Consider the following 21022-nt stretch of genomic DNA (forward strand, 5'->3'; position numbering starts at 1 on the left):
ATCGGTGAAGCATGACAGCAAAAGCAAGAACTTGAAAGGAGTCAGAAAGGTGATTAAAAGTTTTGGAAGCACAAGATCATTCAGGAGGGGGAGATCAAGGATCATGAAGCCAACTGCAAATCACTCACCTTGTTCAGTAGAGACATCGGAGGATTCCTCGCTTAATCAGATGAAGGCGGCGAGCTGCTCTGAAAGGAGGAAGGGCCATTTCCTCCTGGCAAGTCCTCGAGGTTCTGAATCTAGTTTCGATAGCAGTGATCAGAGTTCTTAGTCAAACTTGGCTGCTTCTTCTAGTGTGAAATCTTTTCAGACTTTGATGAGGAGTTCTAGCTTGAGATCTTTGAGGGTTAGTTTCAAATCCAGGAGGCGTTCTGCGAAGTTTGTTCCCGAGGCCAAAACTGTGGATACAGCAACATGGTCTTCTACCATTAAGAACTCCAAGTTCCCTGAAAAGGTCGAGCTGCTACCGGGCAAGCTGAATCGGAAAGAATTTCAGTGTATCGAGGTTGAAGACGTTTGTGGGTTAAGTTCTGACTGGAGAGTGGTTTACGAGATAAGGAAAATAAAGTTACTATTCTATGCTTCAGTTGAACAACCCTAGACTGCAAGAAAGCGAAAAGTCCTCCTTCATGTCTGCAAAAGGTAGATAATTGAAGGAATTTCAAGTTGAGTCCAATGTTCCATTAAGAGCATGTCTAGGAAAGCTAGGAAAAAAATGTGACCTGATATCTTTTGGGCTGAACCAACATTGTGGGAAAATAGCATATCCCTTTTCTTACTATCTCATCCAAAAAGCACAGCAGAAATGAAAGACCAAGGGCTTCCTATTCTAATGTATTAATATATTGTATTAATTATTGTTTTTGGTGTGACAAGAAATCATTTGCTCACCTTGAATCCAAACTTATTCTTCAAAATCTCTGTTAGAAAATGGTAGTTTGTATGCATTTTCTTTCCATTCCAACTGGAGTAGGAAGCCATAACAGTATAAACTCCTTGTGCCAAGCAATCTAGATATGGTGCTATATGAACATTGATCAAATCATCATACGATGTTGTAGTATTTCCATTATTTATGCCTTTCAAAGTCCCTCCATCACCTACAAAATGCTTTGCACATGCAGCAACATTGTTTCTGGATAATCAAATAAGTAAACTATAGTAAACATTTCTTAATGGATAAAAACATGTGGCATTAATAAGAAAAAATCAGGAGTGAATACTGTGATACTGAATAGATCCAAAATAAAGCTATATATAACTACCAGCATTTGGGACTCTATAAAAGAACTAGGACCAAGCTAACTAAGATTGTCAGTTTAGGAAGTTTAGATAAGAGGTGTATAAATAGTGTAAAAGATATATTACTTTTACTACCTTCCACCAACATAAGGATGTCTTTCTGGTGGTTGGCCTTGCAAACCCGTCACAAGACAGCTCAATTTTCTAATGACTTTAGTGTCTTCACTGAAACTCTCATAGCATCTTCCCCATCTAGGGTCTTTACTGACCTGTTATCATATATATATAAAGAAATTTATTACATAGTATTATCTTGTAGTACATATGCGGGAAAGAGAAATTGAACCTAATACCTCTTAAAAAGTCTAAGCCCAATCTCATTGCACAGCAGAAACCTCTGAGATTAAAGGCTGAGCCGCGTAGCTGTGGACGGCGGTGGCTAGGGCGAAGGCGGTGGCGGTGGCTGATAGGGGTAGCGTCGCAGGGGAGCTAGAGGAGGGAACGACGAAGAAGATCGGAAGGGTAGGCGGTGGAGACGGCGTTGGCGGCTGCAGATCGACGGCACGCTGGTCCGAAACGACGAAGCTGTGGTGGGGCGTCGGCTGTGGCGGTGTGCGACGACAGAATAGATGGTGGTGGTGTGCGGTGAGATGATCGAAGCAAACGGTGGATCGAAGCTGAGGGATGGAGATTTTAGACGTTGGGTGTTGAAGCGGTGAGACGATTTTGATCTGGTCTAGGCGGGTGGTAGATTTAGGGTTAATATTAGGCAACCATTTGTATTAGGAATGGTTGTCTATTATAAACAAGTTCTATTTTAAGGCAACCATTTCTATTATAAACGGTTGCCTATTATAAATCAATTTTTTAAAAAATAAATAAAAAATATAATGGGCAACCATTACAGCTAACAATGGTGGCGGATTATTGATCACTTATTTACAAAATTGCCACCGCGAATTTTTGGGTTAAGATTAGGCAACCATTTTTCCAACAATGGTGGCCTATGGTCAATCTTCTATGTTCAATTTTGTACTAGTGTTTCTTAGTGAAATTTTCTTCTCTCTTTTATCTCTTTATCTTGCAATGTTTGTGCTTTACATTTGTGTTTTTGTGTTCTTTACGGTATTGAATCATGAGTAGTTCTTTATGGACTTGAGTTAGGGTTGTATTATCTATCTTGATGCTTGATTTGTGATTATTGCAAAAAAGGGGAAGAACTCCAACCTAGGGTTCATGTGTTTGTGAAGGTTTTGTATTTATATCTTGTTAATGTTTGATGTACACACTAATTAGCTTGTTTTTGGAGGATTCCTTGCCTCAACGAGAGTTGGGTGATGAATCCAAGCCACCCATTGCATAGACCCGATTTCTTCCTACGAAAATAGGGGAAATTGGGGGCTTTAGATGCTTTATGTGCTTGATGGACTTGGAATTGATTCACCACGAAAGTGGGGCAATTTCTTGTTCTAATCCTTGTTTATTAATCATGAAAATGGTTCATAGACTAAGATATCTATGTGCATTCCCGCTTGATTCCTTGCTTACTTGTTCTCCCTAATCCCTAGGTTGTTAAAGCATCTAGATGATAATGCTCCCTAGCTTGAGTCCTATTTCTTTATCTTAGTGTATATGTGTTAGCCTTATCATTTCCTTAAACTTGTAGATTGCTTAGCTTCTTGTTGATTGCCTAGTGCTAGTGCATAGTTTCTTGTGATTGCGTATTACGTGCCATAACCCCTAATCTCCTGAGGACGACATAACACACCCGAGCTCACATCTTATTTTTGCTACAATCAGTTCTTATTTGGTCCTGTGAAGCTTCAGCAAACCAAACTAAATCGTCAACGAAAAATAAATGAGAAAGGGTAGGCCCATACCTGTTCATTTTAATGCCTTTCCATTTATTCTTACCTACCAGATCTTTAATAGTGTGACTCAAACGATCCATACAAAGCACAAAGAGATAAGGGGAGATAGCATCTCCCTGCCTAATTCCCCTACTCGGGGTGATCCAATCCAGTTGAGTGTCATTCCAAAGAACTCCAAGCCTTGCCGTCTCAACACAATGCATGATATTTCCAATCCACTTCTCACTCATACCTACCTTTTTAAGCATGTCCCTAATAAAGGCCCAGTCTAGTCTGTCATAAGCCTTCTCCAGATTAATCTTCAGAACCATATAGCCTTTTGGACCTTGCTTCATACGCATTGAGTGGAGGACCTCCTGATAGACAATAATATTGTCTACTATTTGTCTCCCATGGACAAAGCTGCTCTGTTCCAACCACACCACCTCTTTCAAAATGGGTTTTAGACGATTGGTCATAGTCTTTGTGATTATTTTATAAACTACATTACAAAGACTGATGGGGCGGAATTGACTAGCACTCACCGGGTTATCAGTTTTTGGCACAAGGGAAATTAAAGTGTCATTCATACCTTTCTTAAAGATTCCATTCTCAAAGAAACTAGAAGCCTGTTTGAATACAGAATCTCCAACCACATCCCAAGCCTTCTGATAGAAGCATGCATGGTATCCATCGGGTCCTGGAGCTTTTAAAGGACTCATTTCAAAAAGCGCAGTTTTAACTTCATTCTTAGTGACTTCCGCATTAAGGGCACTTCGTGTGTTTGCCGATATGGTAGGAAAAGGGATCCCATCTAGCTGAGAGCAGTCAGTAGCATCTTCTCTCTTGAAGAGATTAGTATAATAATCTCTGACTATTGCCTCCTCCTCGGCTGTATTCTGGATAGGATTGCCAGCGTCATTGTGAAGGGTATAGCGTTTCTTTTTCGCTCTTTTCACCATTGTAGCGGTGTGGTAAAATTTAGTATTTCTATCACCTGATGCAATCCAATCCTCTCTAGCCTGTTGATACCAATAAATCTCTTCTTGGAGCAAGACCTCTTCAAACTCAATTTTGAGCTTTCTTTCTAATTTAATGAGGCATTGGTGATGAAATACGTCTAGTTGTCTTTGGATGCCTTCAATGCGCTTTTCCAATCTTCTCTTTCGAGCCTGGATGTTCCCAAAAACTTTGTTGTTCCACTCTTTAAATTTTGAAGCCATCTCATCCTTGTTCGACCACACATCATTATTTGCATTCGGGCTTTTCCTCATCCTTGTGGTATTGAAGATGCGCTCATCATCAAGCTCAGATTGGCTGTTCTTCACGGTACCCATTAAGCTATTCTGATCGATCTGCCCATATATATATATATATATATATATATATATATATTGCGATGTTTGTAGGTAGCTAAGAACAAGAGAAATTTTGTTTGAATTGGTGTTTTAACATGGTGCGCATGCGGAGTTTATATAGAGCAATACTGATGAAGGATCAAAATAGTATTACTGATGCGGAGTTGCCCTTTCGGCTTATCATAAATACTATTTTGATCCTTCATCAAATACTCGTGAAGAACGTACGTTACGTTGATTTAAATTAACGTAACATGCATACTAACATCATCTTTTAATAATTTCTGCATCTATGACTTACCACATTGGAAAAAAAGGATACAAGAACGTGGTTGCTATACAAAATAGCTTACGTATGTAGGAGTTCAGGAAGCAAGACCCGAAAAACAAAAAAAAAAAAAAAAGGGAGTAATATGATATAGGCAATACTTGGGGATTGTTTACTAAAATGAAAAACTGAAGGATTTTCTGGAAAAATAAAGAATTAGAGAAATGAAAGAATAGAAAATGATAAACTTTTTTATTAAAATTATCTTTACAATTGCCTAACTTCTCTTTATTCTCCAACTTTATATATATTTTTGGAGAAGTCTAATTCAAACCTCTCCAATGGAGAATTGGAGAATGCATAGGTGCACATTAATAAGTGTTAGGAGGTCAACCGTTCGATTTTTGCTATACGCGTTCGTTATTTTTGCTTTGCTTTTCCCCTCCTCCTTGCGCACAGATTAGCGTTATTTTTGCTTTGCCTTTCGACAGCTTTTCCCCTTTTCCCTAGCGCACAGATTTATTTATTTATTTATTTCTTCATCTTATTATTATTCTTCCAAAAGGATGAACCCCAATCCTAAGGGCCCGCTGCACCCCGACCTGAAAGAGTATTTGGGAGGATTCTTCTTATTATTATTACTAGTATGATTCCCGTGTGAAGCACGGATCAAAATTTTAGAATTAATGAATTTGTGTGGATATTATAATTTATGTAGGATTTCAAATATGAGAATATTAACTCACCCTTACTTACAACATTGGATAATTGATTTTTCTTACTATTTGTAAATATATATTGGATCTTTGAGTTTCACTACTGAAAATCTGTCGATTTTCGATCACCTAGAAAGTGGTCGAAAATGGACTTAATTTGATCGAAAACACTTGTTCCGACCTCTTTTCCTACCAATTTAGGTATCCGAAAAAATCCTCCTCGCTATTTCCTACCACCGGAGACGTGGTCGGAAATAGCGACCACTTTTCTAAGGTCGTAGAGACTGAGAACATCGAACATTTCTGACCACTTTGGTGGTCGGAAATGTGCCTGGTAAAAAAAAATCATTTCACTATAGAGAGAACCCCTATATAGTGAAATGAATATATATATATATATATATATATATATATATATATATATATATATATATATATATCTCATATATGTGCCCACCAAATCCAAATGAATTAGATAAGGTCACCTTAATGCCCAGATGCTCCTTTTTAGATCCCACAAGGACCTTTGTGTCCTATTTTGATGCACAAAATAGGTGTTACAGACATAGTTTATGGCTTCTAATAACTTATTGTATTTATGCATATTTAGCATGTTAGGCCAAGGTGTGGGGGCTCTGTGGTCGAGGGAAATGTGATTTAACATAAAGGTGCCATTTCAGTGAAACAGATGTCAAATATTCAGTTCCAGAACGTAATTCATCTGATCATTCATATATTATGCACCAATACTGAAACCAGGTCTGAAGAGAAAGAAGACGGAAAGCCTTACCACCCCTTCATTTGGATTTTAGAGATTGATGTTTGGATGAACCCACCCGGTCCGAATTGCCTACAAAGCACATCAAGCCATCACGGTGAATCAGTCAGTTCTCTTTCGATTGATTAAGTAAGAAACCGTATCATAATGCAGTCAATCGTTCTTAGACCATGTAATGTAACAGATATTGTGTATAATATAGACTAGTGGTTTTGGAGGAATTATTATGGGAGCAAGTAAATAGAAACCTGAACAGTTGCTACAGCCTCTACAGCACCAGCTGCGCCCAGAAGGTGGCCGATCATAGATTTTGTAAAGTTTATCTGTAACTACGTCACTACAAAAAATGCCTATATACTAACGGATTTAGTGACGAAAAATTTCCGTTGCTAATGTAGCGACGGAATAGCGACATTTTAGCGAAGGATTTTAATTTTTTGAGTAAATGGATATTTAGCGACGGATTAGCGACGGATTTGCGATGGATATTGCGACGGAATATTTCCGTCCTTAAATAGTAGCTAATCTTAGCGGCAAAATTTGGCGCAAAATGTAGCTACGAATTATTCGCGAGCTAACTCCAAAAATTGTAAAAATTATAATTGTTACAATTTAGCGACAGATTATTGAATCCGTCGCAATATAATGACGGATTAAAGAATCCGTCGCTATATAACGACGGATTAGAGAATCCGTCGTTAAACTTTACATGGATAAATTTTATGTTCATAATGTAGCGATAGATTTAATAATCTGTCCTATCCTTTACACGGTCAATAGCTATTTTATAATTTAGCGGCAGATCAAAATCCGTCGCTAGTTTTAACTTTTAAATTCCTAACCCTGTGCATACCTTGGATAATCTTTTGTGGGTTTAGGTCTGAAAAAAACACGTGAATCTTGAATGCAAGATATAGCTTAAGACTTTAATTTTATTTCAATTATAAAGCTGGACTAGATGCAATCCTACACAAGATATAATAAAGAACATAAAATAGATAGCAGTAAAAGAAAGCATGCACCAGGAAATGTTTACGCAATTCGGAGCCTCACTCCTACGTCTGTGGGGCCACTCAACCCAAATCCACTATGATAAAAAGGAGTTCAAGAGGAGAGTTAATTACACACTAAAGTATAACATATAACTACTCCAGAGCCTACTCCAGTGGATCCGATGTGCAGGCAATCTTCATTGCTTCATTAACTGGTTAAGGACCTTTCTTCACACTCAGCAATATAGAATATATTTGGAATAAATAACCAAGGAATTTCAGAGTAAAATCATGTGAAAGAGTGTGTGAAAAATGCTAACCAAAGTAGCATTTTATATAGGTAGTAAAGGATCCTTCGATCCACAAAACAAGCACTCTTTCCTCCTAGATTTCAGTTGCTCCAATTCATGTATATCTCCACCAAGATAGGGTTTTGACTAAATAAAAGTTTTGACGAAGTTTCATGCCTCCTGGATTACTTTCTTGCGCTGATCCTGTCGACTATTCCAGACAGTATGACTAATCCAACAACTAGTCTAGAACTACTTTGACAACTAATCTAGGCCAATAATAAGAGGTTTAAATGTGCAACATTTTTACACTTACAATCTCCCTCTTGGCTATTAGTTGACAAAACTACCAAATGATTCTCATCGGCTTATTAAAAACATAATCAAACGCCAGATGAGTAAAAGGATACAAATTTGACAAAGCGGATTAGTCACTAGTCAGGAGTAGTTAGATACATAACCTTCTTAGAGTTAACCAATGATGTGCCAGAGAATTCAAACATATTTAGAACATACAAGCACATAGAGAAAAAAACACATATATTTCACATAGGGTAATAGCTTAGCATTTATCATAGAGTCAAGATAAAACATAGCACGTTATCACATTGATCAAGTAGACCACACAAAAACTTATCAGATAACTACACATTACTAGAGACAGATAGCAGACAGCACACCACATTTATTCACTGGCACTCATGGTAAGTTCACAAAAACAACACTCCCCCTTACTACGAGCACTCCCTCTTTTTGGCAAGCTATGGACAAAGACCAGCATCAGGACTTGGAGGAGGAGGAGGATGATGTCTCAAAGACTTCTTCATCACCAGCAGGAGCAGTAGGCGAGACATTCTCAAGGTAGGAAATGTGACGATTGGTGTGAAGTAGCTGAGCTTCGTCAATAGAGATGGAAGATTGGAGAGAAAGAGAGGCATCCTTCATGGTAGCAATATGAGATTTGAGAAAGGTGACCTGCTGCCGAAGAAAAGTTAGAGTCGAAGCAGTTGATGGTGATCCGACGCCTGTAGTTGGTGTAGCAGCTGGAGCAGGAACAGGCGGAATTGAGAGAGTGGCCCGATCATCATAATGCGATTTCTGAAAGAGGCGAGAGTCCATAGAGATCTTGTGAGTGATGTGACAAAGCTCTTCGTTGGAATAGAGTTGTAGACCTTGTTGTTGTAGAATCCCCGTGATCAGACATGGGAACGGGAGATGAATTTTGGCTTCCTTCTTCTTAGCAAAGCTCATAATATGATGATAAATAAGATGACCGAGATCAATGGGCAATTGATGTCTGACTTTGTATAACAGAGAAGCCATCTTCTTAGTGACTATGTGCACAGAGACATTCAAAATCCAGTTGCTTGATACTAAACGAAACAGAACAGAGTAGACGGCAGTAAGAACATTCGAAGGAAGACCATCTTTCGGCCAGACTGTGACTTCATTGTGAGTAAGGTGTGATGCAAGAAAATCTCCTGCAGGCTCAAACAAATCATCACAAGCATCACGCTGAAAGTAGGCATTTATAATAGCGGGACTGAAGTCATACCAAACATCCCTCAAGAATACCTGATGATAGTGCAGAGAGGCTGGCAGGAGAGAATCAGATTGTAGATTTGCATAAAATTCTGGGATTAGCCAAGCAGAGTAAGCACCCACATTTTGTATAGTCTGAAGAAGATTCTGGGCACGAAGTGTGGATACGATACTCAATGCTAAAGTTCTTCTCAACAAGGATGTCACAACTGGAATGTTGTTGCCATATTGCTTCCAGAGCAGGAGAGAGTAAGATTGGTCGGAAAAGTGTCTCCTTGGATACCTTAGAGGCCCTAGTCTTAGACGGAGCAGCTGGCTTTGAAGCAGGAGCAGAAGCTGGAGGAGGAGCTGGAGTAGACATGCCAATTCTAGACCTAGTACGCAGAGCAAGGCCAGTCAGACGATGTTCAGATCGTTTACTTGGGCGAGTTTCAGACATAAATTCAATATCTTCGGACAGATTTAACTTTCTCTTAGCCGCTGGAGCTGGGACAGGAGCAACTGGAGGTTCATCTGGATAAGTGATTTTGGCCTTCCCTTTGGCTTTAGATGATGCAAATGGGACAGTGATCACAGGGACAGCCTTTTGTGCACGGGCAGTGTTGGGCATATTAGTAATAATATCGGACATAATGGCTGCTTGAACAGAGGGATCCTCAGGTTCAGATACTATGTCATGAATAGAAACCCCAACATCCTCTGGAGCAGATTCTGGAGCAGAGACTGGATCAGTAACTGGAGCAGAGGCCGGATCGGACAAATGCGCAGGCACTGGGGAATGACCTCATCTGAGCGGTGTGGTAGAGAACATGTGTATGAAATTATAGACAAATGCACAAGAGATAGACCAGCAGAGGGATCCTAAGACAACAAATGCATAACAACAACACATAGCAACCAAACACAACCAAAGCGATAAAAGCGAATTAGAACAAAAAAGAGAGGGGCCTAAAAAAAAACAACAAGTGATTGCTTCCTAAGAGAATGAAGAGAGCAAACCGTAGATTGAGCCTGTAGCTGTCGAGATCGAAGCTCTGCTTGAAGATCCCCTTCGTCGAACACCTCATCAAGAAGCCGGGGTTCACCCGTGATGCCCGTAGCTCTGGCAAAGATCTCCTTTGAATCTTGCACGGACAAATCTTCCATTAGAGCTGGGTGTCGAAGCAGAGTCGCAAGGACACGGGGAGTGGAGAGATCGGAAATCGGAGCTGTGCCTCGAATAATTTGACGATAAAGGTCCAAATGCTCATCCTCAGTCAGGTAAAAACAGAAAGGATTTAGATCAGAATGGCCAGCCATGTGAGAGATAGGAGATAACGAGTAGATTTGGTGAAAGATTTTGTCAAGGATTCGAGTTTGAGAAGAATTAAAGGAAGGTGAGAGAGATATTAGGGATTAGATTCTAAAATTTGGGGAAGGAGACTGTGGTGTATAACAGCCAGGGGAGAGAAAAACAATTAATAAAAAATGGCAAGACTTATAGTGCGGTCCAATGACTCAGTATACGGCCTGGAGTACTGACTGGAGTTGAGAGCGGATCTGGAGGATTTTCTGGATTAAACCTGAAAAGAAACAAACAGAAAAATAAACATAAAACAAAGAAATAAAAAAACTTTATTGTTCCAAAGAAAAAAAATTAGATGGAAAACCTGCACACTCCAAAAGCAGCCCGGAGTAACTCAAATCTTGTGTTATCAAGAGGTTTTGTAAATAGGTCAGCTAGATTTTTCTCTGTTGAAATGTACTCCAGGTTGATCTCCTTGTCTTCTACCAATTCTCTTATGAAGTGGTGCCGTATTTCAATATGTTTAGTATAGGAATGCTGAACTGGGTTCTTGGAGATATTGATAGCACTGGTATTGTCGCAATAGAGGGTAATGCACTCTTGATGTAGACCATAGTCTAGAAGCATTTGTCTCATCCATAGGAGCTGCGTACAGCAGCTACCAGCTGCTATATATTCAGCTTCAGCTGTGCTGAGAGATATCAAATTTTGTTTCTTACTTAGCCAGGCAACTAAGTTTTTTCCAAAGAAGAAACAACCACCAGAGGTATTTTTGCGATCATCTGCATTGTCAACCCAGTCGGCATCACTGTATCCTACAAGATTCAAGTTAGTATCATTTGAAAACCAAATGCCATAATTGAGAGTACCTTTGACGTATTTAATTATTCTTTTCACGGCTTTGAGATGTGATTCTTTAGGGGCAGCTTGAAATTTGGCACATATTCCAACACTTAACATAATTTCTAGATGACTTGCTGTTAGGTATAGTAGACTTCCGATCATGCTCCTGTATAGAGTAGGATCAATAGGTTTTCCTGATTCATCTTTGCTTAATTTTGTAGTTGTAGATATTGGCGTTCGTGTTTTTTTAGCTGACTCGAGTCCAAACTTCGTTAGAAGTCCTTTTGCATATTTTTCTTGAGATATAAAAATACCTTTATTGGTTTGTTGAACCTGTAGTCCTAGAAAATAGGTCAATTCACCGATCATACTCATTTCGAACTCATGTTGCATGACTTGAACCAGTTGATCTGTAGCACCTGTTTGAGTGGAACCAAAGATAATATCGTCAACATAAACCTGAGCAATTGTAATATGTTTACATGACCTTTTGATAAATAAGGTTTTGTCGACTCCCCCTCGGTTGTAGCCTTGCTGGAGAAGATACTGGGACAGTCTTTCATACCAGGCCCTTGGAGCTTGTTTTAGACCGTAGAGAGTCTTGTCCAGTTTGTAGACATAGTCAGGATGATGAGGGTCTTCAAAGCCTTTAGGTTGAGCGACATATATATCTTCGTATAGATATCCATTTAGAAAAGCCGTTTTGACATCCACCTGAAACAGCTTTATCCCTAGAGCACAAGCTATACATAGAAAGAGGCGAATAGATTCTAGACGTGCTACAGGAGCAAACGTCTCTTCATAGTCAATACCTTCAATTTGAGAGTAGCCTTGTGCTACCAGTCGTGCTTTGTTGCGAGCAATGTTTCCAGCTGAATCAGTCTTGTTACGAAAGATCCACTTTGTCCCTACAACATTTACACCGTCAGGTTTAGAAACTAGATTCCATACCTTGTTTCGTTTGAATTGTCCGAGTTCTTCCTGCATGGCTTTAATCCAGTGTTCATCAGATAGGGCTTCTTTTACCGTTTTGGGTTCAGTCTTTGATGTGTAACATGTATACCCTGCAAGCTCAAGATAATTTCGCTTAATCCCTCTATTTCGTACTCCGGAGGATGGATCCCCTATGATGTTTTGTGTAGGATGATCTTTGTGGGTTCGGATGGCCAGTTCGAGTGCTCCAACATCTGGTTCTGGACTAGAAGATGGTGGAGTCGGAGTAGGATCTGATGTTGCAATTTCAGGAGGTTCTGGATTATTTGTGTCAGATTCTAGAATAACTTCGGAGTCAGAGACTCCCATTACCTCAGTAATTTCATCAGGTTGATCATCAACAACCACATTTGCCGATTCCATGATGGATTTTGTGACTTTGTTGTAGACACGGTAGCACGACTATTCGTTGAGTAACCAAGAAAGTACCCTTCATCACTTTTAGGTTCAAATTTTCCAGTTGGGCTTCGGTCCTTCAAAATAAAACACCGTGAGCCAAAAATATGGAAGTAGTTGATATTAGGCTTCTTACCTTTCCATATTTCATACGGAGTGTGATGCGTTCCAGGTCGCAGATATACTCGGTTTATCGTGTGACATGCAGTACTTACTGCTTCAACCCAAAATCTCTGAGGCAAGTCTTTGGCATTGAGCAGTACCCGAGCCATCTCTTGAATCGTTCGATTCTTCCTTTCAACAACGCCATTTTGTTGTAGCGTTTTAGGGGCTGAATATTCATGAGAGATACCAACCGATGCACACCAATCATCAAACACTTGGTTGTCGAATTCACGTCCATGATCACTTCTAATGCGTATGATTGGCTCATCTTTCTCTTTTTGGAGTTTTAGGGCTAGGGCTTTGAAGACTTCAAAAGTTTCTGACTTTTCCCTGAGAAAACTGACCCACGAAAATCGAGAAAAATCGTCAACACAAACTAAAATGTACATTTTACCTCCAATGCTTTCTTTTCTAGTAGGTCCGATAAGGTCCATGTGAATGAGTTCCAAGTAGTGTGTGGTATTGATCATATTTTGAGGGGTATGAGCGGCTCTAGTTTGTTTTCCAGCTTGACAGGCACTGCATACTCCGGTTGTTTCTACCTTGATGTTAGGTAGACCTCGTACACCCTCAATCTTGATTAGTTTTTCCAGTGAGCGATAATTTAAGTGACCCATTTTTTGATGCCATAGTTTTGATTCTTTTATGTTGGACCTTCCATGACGTAGTTCTTTTGATAGTCTGTAACATTGCAACTGTCCTTGGTGAAGAAGACTTTCCATTCCTGGTCACATAATTGGCTTATGCTTATAAGATTTGCATGAAGGCCGTCCACCAGAAGAACTTGTATTAGTTTGGGTAGCCCTGTGACATTTAGAGTGCCAATTCCAGTGATCTTTCCCTTAACTCTGTCGTCGAAAGTCACTTCTCCTGTACTTCCTTTTATATTGTTTAGGAACTTAGCATCTCCCGTCATATGACGTGAACACCCACTATCAAAGTACCATCTCTATTTTTTGTTAGTACTTGTAGAGTGAAAGGAGACATGGTAGATAAAATCACTTTTCTTCACCCAAATTTGCTTAACAAACGGGGTGATAGACTTTTTGGTGTATTTCTCAACACGTTGGTCTTTGTAGAAGTAGAAGCACTCCGGTTTGGTATGTCCACGTACCCTGCAATAATGACATATAGGATTATAAAATCTAATCTTGGTTGTCTTTTTACTTGGAGTAAATTTGACTTGACGTTGAGCTGTACTAGTTTCTGGACTATCTTGATCTGCTCCAGTGACAGAGTCAGGGCCTGAGGCTTTGACAAAAACTGTAACAGCTTTGTCCTTTCCTCCAGAATATCCTAACCCATTCTTCGTGGGTGTCTTTCGACCAGAATCCAAAATTTGGTCCAAAGTGGATGTGTTGTCCATCATTTTGATCTTGCGTTTGAGTTGTTCCAGTTCATTTTTGAGTTCTTCCAGCTCATGTTTGAGAGTTTCTTCTTGCATGTGACTGTCTTCAATGATCTTGTCCTCTTCAATGTCATATTCTTCACCAGTTATTAAGTCAGGTACTGTAGTTGTGAGGGTCGTGAAGGCAACAAAGTTCCCGGAGATCTCATCTGGATCAGATCCTGGATCAGTTTTTGGTTCATCATCATCACTCCAGGTAAGGGCGACTTTCATCGACTTCTTCCGTCTTAGGTAGTTGGACATTCAACTTGCACATGATCATACCCTTCACATTCATAACATTTGATCCATTTGCCTCCGGTTTTTTCTTTGAATTGAGGGTTTCTTGATGTGCCTGATCATTGGTTGGACGGGTTTGGTTTTTGATTGTTTCGAATAGTACTCGACCCTGATCCTTTTTTACTTTGAAACTTGCCAGATTTTCCAGTTTGTCGTTGTTTTACCTGTTGCAATAATTTAGAAAAACCTTTAGTTAAGAAAATTATTGGATCGTCACTTACCTCATCTGGATCAGAAACAGCTCCAGCATCTTCGACAGTAAAGCTACAGTTTTTCCTTTTGTTTCAGGGCCGCCTAAAATTTCCATCTCATAGGTTTGTAGGCTCCCCATCAATTGTTGTACAGTTTTCTTTTCCCATCCATCATGCTCCTGAATAGCTGTAACTTTCATGCGAAATCTTGGAGGGAGTGAGCGAAGAATCTTTTTGACAAGTCTTTCTTGAGTGATTGGCTCGCCTAAGATGCTTGCCCTATTGGCTAGTTCTTGTACCCGAGCATGAAAATCCACTATAGTTTCATCATCTTTCATCTTTATATCTTCAAAGTCTGATTGAACCATTTGTAACTTGAATTATTTAACCGATGCGATTCCTTCATAGGTGGTTTCCAAGGCATCCGAATCACACACTGCAACAATAGTAAACTGGCTCTCATGCATTAAAGAAAAAATAGTATCTAAAGCTTTATGATTGTAGCTGGCTATAGTTATCTTAGTCTCTGTCCATTCTTCCTCTGGTTTGAAGACTAGAGGATCTCCTGTATTGTCTCCATCTTTGGTAGGATGAGACCAACCAGTAAGAACAGCCCTCCAGACCCTCTCTCCTTGAGCTCGTAGATGCATTTTGGTGCGGGCCTTCCAGTACGCATAGTTGTCACCTGTTAGTTCAGGAGGTGCTCTATGTTGTTCCATGCTGTAAGACTCAATGCACAGTGAGCAACAAATAAACCAGACAAACAGAAAAAAGAGTAGATACTAAGATCTTGAGTTCAAAAAACACGTGATAGCCAGATCGGTTAGACTAATATCTTAAGTCCCCGAGCTCTGATACCAATTGAAAAAAACATGTGAATCTTGAATGCAAGATATAGCTTAAGACTTTAATTTTATTTCAATTATAAAGCTGGACTAGATGTAATCCTACTCCAAATATAATAAAGAACATAAAATAGATAGCAGTAAAAGAAAGCATGCATATCCAGGAAATGTTCACGCAGTTCAGAGCCTCACTCCTACGTCTGCGGGGCTACTCACATCAACCCAAATTCACTATGATAAAAAGGAGTACAAGAGGAGAGTTAATTACACACTAAAGTATAACCTATAACTACTCCAGTGGATCCGATGTGCAGGCGATCTTCATTGCTTCATGAACTGGTTAAGGACCTTTCTTCACTCTCAGCAATACAGAATATATTTGGAATAAATAACCAAGGAATTTCAGAGTAAAATCATGTGAAAGAGTGTGTGAAAAATGCTAACCAAAGTAGCATTTTATATAGGTAGTAAAGGATCCTTCGATCCACAAAACAAGCACTCTTTTTCCTCCTTGATTTCAGTTGCTCCAATTGATGTAGATCTCCACCAAGATAGGGTCTTGACTAAATAAAAGTTTTGAAGAAGTTTCATGCCTCCTGGATTACTTTCTTGCGCTGATCCAGTCGACTACTCCAGACAGTATGACTAATCCAGCAACTAGTCCAGAACTACTTTGGCAACTAATCTAGGCCAATAATAAGAGGTTTAAATGTGCAACATTTTTACACTTACAAGGTCTGTCTACATCCCTGCCGCCGTTCTCAGCCGCAAGTAGTTGCGCCTCGTCAATCGGCTTCTTTTGCTTCTCCGGGACGGGGATTCGCTCGAAAGCCATGTCTAGATCTCGAGTTTATGCAGACATCAATGTGGTTTTCCCTAGGGAGTATTGGGATTACGAATTGCTCACTATTCAGTGGGGGTAAGTTCCATCGCTTAAGCCATAATTTCCTTTCCGTGTTATTGTTTGGAATATAGTTTGACGATTTCTGATCTGAATTAAGTGAGATAAAGCAGTAACAAGGGACTTTTCTATCTGGTTATGAGTTTTAGGGGTTGTATTTGCTAATAAAATCACTAGAAGAAGACACTTTAGTTTCACATGCTTCAAATTTATAGTCTCCCATGTGTATTTATATGTTTTTAAGTAATGCAAAAAATTGGCATTATATTGCTTTGAATTTTTAACCTTGTTTATGTTCATTTAATTTTTGACCTGTTAAAATTTCTCTCAAAGACTGGTTAGCCTGCACGTATTTACAACCCCTCGCTTTCTTCCTTTTTGTAATCATCTGTATGTTATTTTAGGGGAGAGATGTGTTGTAGGGGTTTTAAGGTGTTGCAGTGTATAAAGCTTTTTTATCATGTGTTGTGGGCTTAATAATGATCTGTATATGATTATGGATGAAAGGTATTCTAAAATACTAATTTATTTGCCTTTGAATGTGTTAATTAGGATGTTTGTTAGCTCCTTCTCCTTGATTTAGAATTAATTTGAGCAAGAGCAGAAAGCAATGTGAGCAAAAAAGTTCAAAACTCTAATATATGCTCATTAGAGTCTTGAACTTCATAGCTTAAAGACAATGTAGACCAGTTCTCGTGCCTTCCAGAAGCGAAAAATTAACCTCTGTTATCCTATATAAACTTGATTTTCAACACTGTTTGTATTTTAATCTTGATTGGAGCAATTACGCTTGATAGTACTCCCTTTTTACCCTTAAAGTTTCTATACGTATGATTGTATTAGACATATGTTGATCAAACCTCCAAATTCTCCATTGGACATACGTTGATCAAACCCCCAAAGACAACAATAATAAAACTCCCTCTTAACAATTTGCACAGAGTATTCTCCTAAATGTGACATTTCTCACCCTTTCACTGCTGGAAATTTTCCATTTTCTGACCACATTTCCGACCACCTAGAATATTGGTCGGAAAAAGTGATTTTTTTTCACTTTTCCGTTGAAGGATTATGGTGGACGGAAATAGGTCAAAATTTTCGACCACCATAACTTAGTGGTCGGAATAACCGACCACAAAGTAAAGATGATCGAAAATTTCTTTCGGCCGTTTAAATTTTAAAAAATTATCTATTTATTATTTCCGACCACATTCAAAAGTTGTCGAAAATGTATTATTATTATAACTTTTTTTTCCTAGCATCTTTTTTAAAAGGAGCGGGTCATTTATTTAAAATATTAGAAACCTTTAAAATATGAAAACGACCCATCATTTTTTCTTTATTTCAAGAGTTAGATTTTTAGATTTCTCTATACGTTCTGGGAACCAACACCTATCCACCGCTGAAGCCCTAGATCGTCTACGATGTTGAAGTCCTCGATCGCCTTCTCCTCAATCGACTACGCAGCTGCGAACCTTCTCCTCCTTAGCTCTTCTCCTCGATCAACGACGTAGCTGTGATATAAACGTTTTCCTCGCTCATTTGCGCCGTCTCAAACACTCGTTGGCATATTGTTCTGCTGAGAAAATTTGTATGAGGATGAGGAATACAATGAAAGACAACACACTGCATTGATCGTTTCTAAGGTAACCGCTATTATGCCTTCATTAGTTTCTCATCTATTGTTAAAGTTCAAGGACTTAAGGTTCTTTATTTCTAATGTATTGTTATTTACTTATTTTTACTATAGTCAGGGAGGAGGTATGAAAGAGCGAAGTTCGGGAACTGATTCGAGCTTGGCCTTCACTTCAAATTGGGGAAAGTGGCTTCTGTTAGATCTATCAGGCATTCAGGCAGGTAGGATATCTACGATTGAGAATCCAGAAAACAGTATACAGTATGTATGACTTTCAACTTGTATTGATAGATACATATTTTTTGTATTTACTTTTCTGGAGTGAATTTTACTTTAACAGTTAAGATGTGTTTGTAGTTTATACTTAAGGAATGATTTGCACTTGATTTGGCTCCTCTCCATATAATAGAAATGCAAATGTTAATTTTTTTTTTACTAGTCTTACTAGCCTTGTCATTTGCATATCAAAGTTGTGGTCTGTAAATGTGCTATTATACTCTTTGTTGCTGTTGATTCTGTCAAAAAATGTTTTTGAGGATTTTTTATTTTATTTTTGGGAAGGATGCCTGGTTATGTATGTAGACCTAGTCTGCTATGTTGTTCTTTTTCTGTGAACAGAGGTTGACTTCTATTTCTATCTTCACGAAATCTTAGTTGCCTATTTCTTGCTCCAGTGCAAGGTATTTATGTGAATAATTTCTTTCATATGAATCAACCGGCAAGAGAAGTTTGTAAGGTCAGTTTTAGTAATTCATCAATGCTTTGTTGTTATTGGGGTGAGTTCTATTGGATGGTCCTTGGTCTCTACCAAGACTAGAGAGAAAGAAAATATGAGAGTTTGCTTGAAATGAAATACCTTTTCTGCTTCTCATTTTTAGTAAACAAGCAAGGATAGTTAAATGTTTTCCATGTTGGTATCATTATTATTATAGAACTTTTTCTCTTGTTGGTATCATTTCAGGGCACTTGTGTGATTCCACACAATGAAACTGATGATTTGAATTCAGTTGGAGCTGTGAGGTCTGTGTTTGGACCGTTCGTTGAGCTCGTTAAATCATGGAACCTTCCTGATTGGATTGTGCACTGGGGCCATCCGGCAACATGGTACACACTGGTTCTATTGTATTAACTTTTGAAACCATCAGGATTTTGTGCAGTAAGCTTTTGTGATTAAAGCATGTCTATTAATCCTTTTCCTAAATCTCCCTTTCTGTTCTGTAGACTTTTGCTTTAACTATATCATCTCATAGTTGTTTCTTTCCACATATTACAGTCAATGCAAGAAGGAGATCCGGCATGGATTGGCTATATCTATGCATTTGCAATTTTTCATTCAAAGAGAAGGTGCAAAGATGATTGTTTCCCTTTTTAATATGTTATGCTTTTAGTTGTGGTGGAGTAGATAAGTTTATTGGAGAAGGCAGAGGTCTTGAGTTTGAATTTCATTCACTGCCTGTTATAAAATATTTCCACACGCTTTGCCACCTAAAAGAATGTGGCCAGCTCATGAGGGCCTGTTAAGAATAAAAAATAAACTATTAAATGTCTCCCCTCTCTAATAGCTTAAGCTTTTAGTTGAAGCGGCAAACAAATATTTCATCATTTCCAAAATATATTTCTTTCATTTATCTAGTTTACTTTTACTTGTTTATACTATTCCTATAATTTCATTATATTACACTCAACATGTTAGTTTATTGCTTCCCTTGTTTCCTCCCTTCACCCCTTGCTCTCTCTATCTCTTTCTATAATAATTAATGAGGTGTTGTGTAATGACTATTTTGGTCTGAATATCATTTAGGTATTTGGTGTGTTGTGTGAAGCTCAGTACTTTTAAATGTCATGCGTGTTGGATTTCACCTGAGATCAACTCTGGGAATTTGTGCATGTGGCGGTCTTCATGCTTTGTCTTTTCCTTGTACTCTGCACATTTTCTCATTGTGGTGCTTGTTTTTTTGCAATGAGCTGGTGCTCTGTTATGGGGTTTACCATGTAACCCAAATAATATGCTTAAATTTGCTCTCACATACAGTCACTTCTTCGTTCTCTTATTCTTATTATATTTATATATATATATATATATATATATATATATATATATATATATATATATATATATGTTTTAGTTTGAAACCATTCAGAAAAGTTACTTAGTTTTTAATTTTGAAAGGTTTGATTTTTTGGTTGAGAGTTGCCTGAATCATGTGTGCATTTAGTGTTTTCCTTGCTTTTCATTAAAAAAGAAAATCTAAATCAATTTTGAAGTTCCCACATCTTTTTTTTTTTTTTTTGGTTATTAGAATGGATGCCCTTACCTATTTTTCCAGAAATATAATTGAATCATTGAATGCAAGGTATATACTAGACATTATGCTCTCACTTTTAAATTCTTCATTATTAACCATGTTACTCTGAAATGCTATAATGATCAAACACTTAATAATGGATGTGTTTTTGACATCTTATGGTGAAATTGAATTTATAGAAGACAAAGAGGGAACTTTTACTCTTTTGATGACTAATTCTTAATGGTCATTTACAGGGTTCTTATCAACTGGAATAGGTTGCAAGCGAAGCTAGTAATCAACCAAAGTTGCCTGCCTTCTTTACTTCAAAAATTCCACACCTTCTATTCTAGAAAGGGCTCAACTGACCGGGTAATATCTAAAGGTGAGACACCATTGATGAAGCAGCGTCAGTGAGAGTGGTAATTCTTCTAGAGTAAGGGTTCTGGTTGATGAGATTGATAAGGGGAATTATGGTTGGTTTTGAATCCAGCAATTACTTTGCAGCGAATATGCTAACATTTCTATTTTTGTAAAAAGTTTCAGTTTGACATGGAATTCTTCTTCACAGGAGTTAAGGCTGGAATGTTTGTAAGAGATGCTAAGGTTCTTTGTCCTAAACTTGTCATTCTTTCTTATGACTTTGAAGCTTATGAGGAGGTATTGTGAGATTGGTTGAGTAAAAATGGAAATTCTTCAGTCATGCTTTCTCCTGTGCCTTTACAACTTTCAGTCACGTGAATAGTTTGACACACAATT

The 21022-nt window shown here is 38.4% G+C and overlaps 2 long non-coding RNA genes across 2 annotated transcripts; both read right to left on the reverse strand.

Annotated features, from left to right (window-relative positions):
* Positions 1-1088: 1088 nt before the first annotated feature.
* LOC109191543 lies at positions 1089-18364 on the reverse strand. The gene is made up of 3 exons (XR_002055944.1): positions 18239-18364; positions 17870-17875; positions 1089-1100 (listed from the first exon to the last, which is right to left on the reverse strand). It is a non-coding gene; the product is annotated as an uncharacterized LOC109191543 (long non-coding RNA).
* LOC109191544 lies at positions 1426-13297 on the reverse strand. The gene is made up of 3 exons (XR_002055945.1): positions 13285-13297; positions 3734-3738; positions 1426-1511 (listed from the first exon to the last, which is right to left on the reverse strand). It is a non-coding gene; the product is annotated as an uncharacterized LOC109191544 (long non-coding RNA).
* Positions 18365-21022: the final 2658 nt, after the last annotated feature.

Source organism: Ipomoea nil, unplaced genomic scaffold (genome assembly GCF_001879475.1).
Source record: "Ipomoea nil cultivar Tokyo-kokei standard unplaced genomic scaffold, Asagao_1.1 scaffold1683, whole genome shotgun sequence".
NCBI lineage: Eukaryota > Viridiplantae > Streptophyta > Magnoliopsida > Solanales > Convolvulaceae > Ipomoea > Ipomoea nil.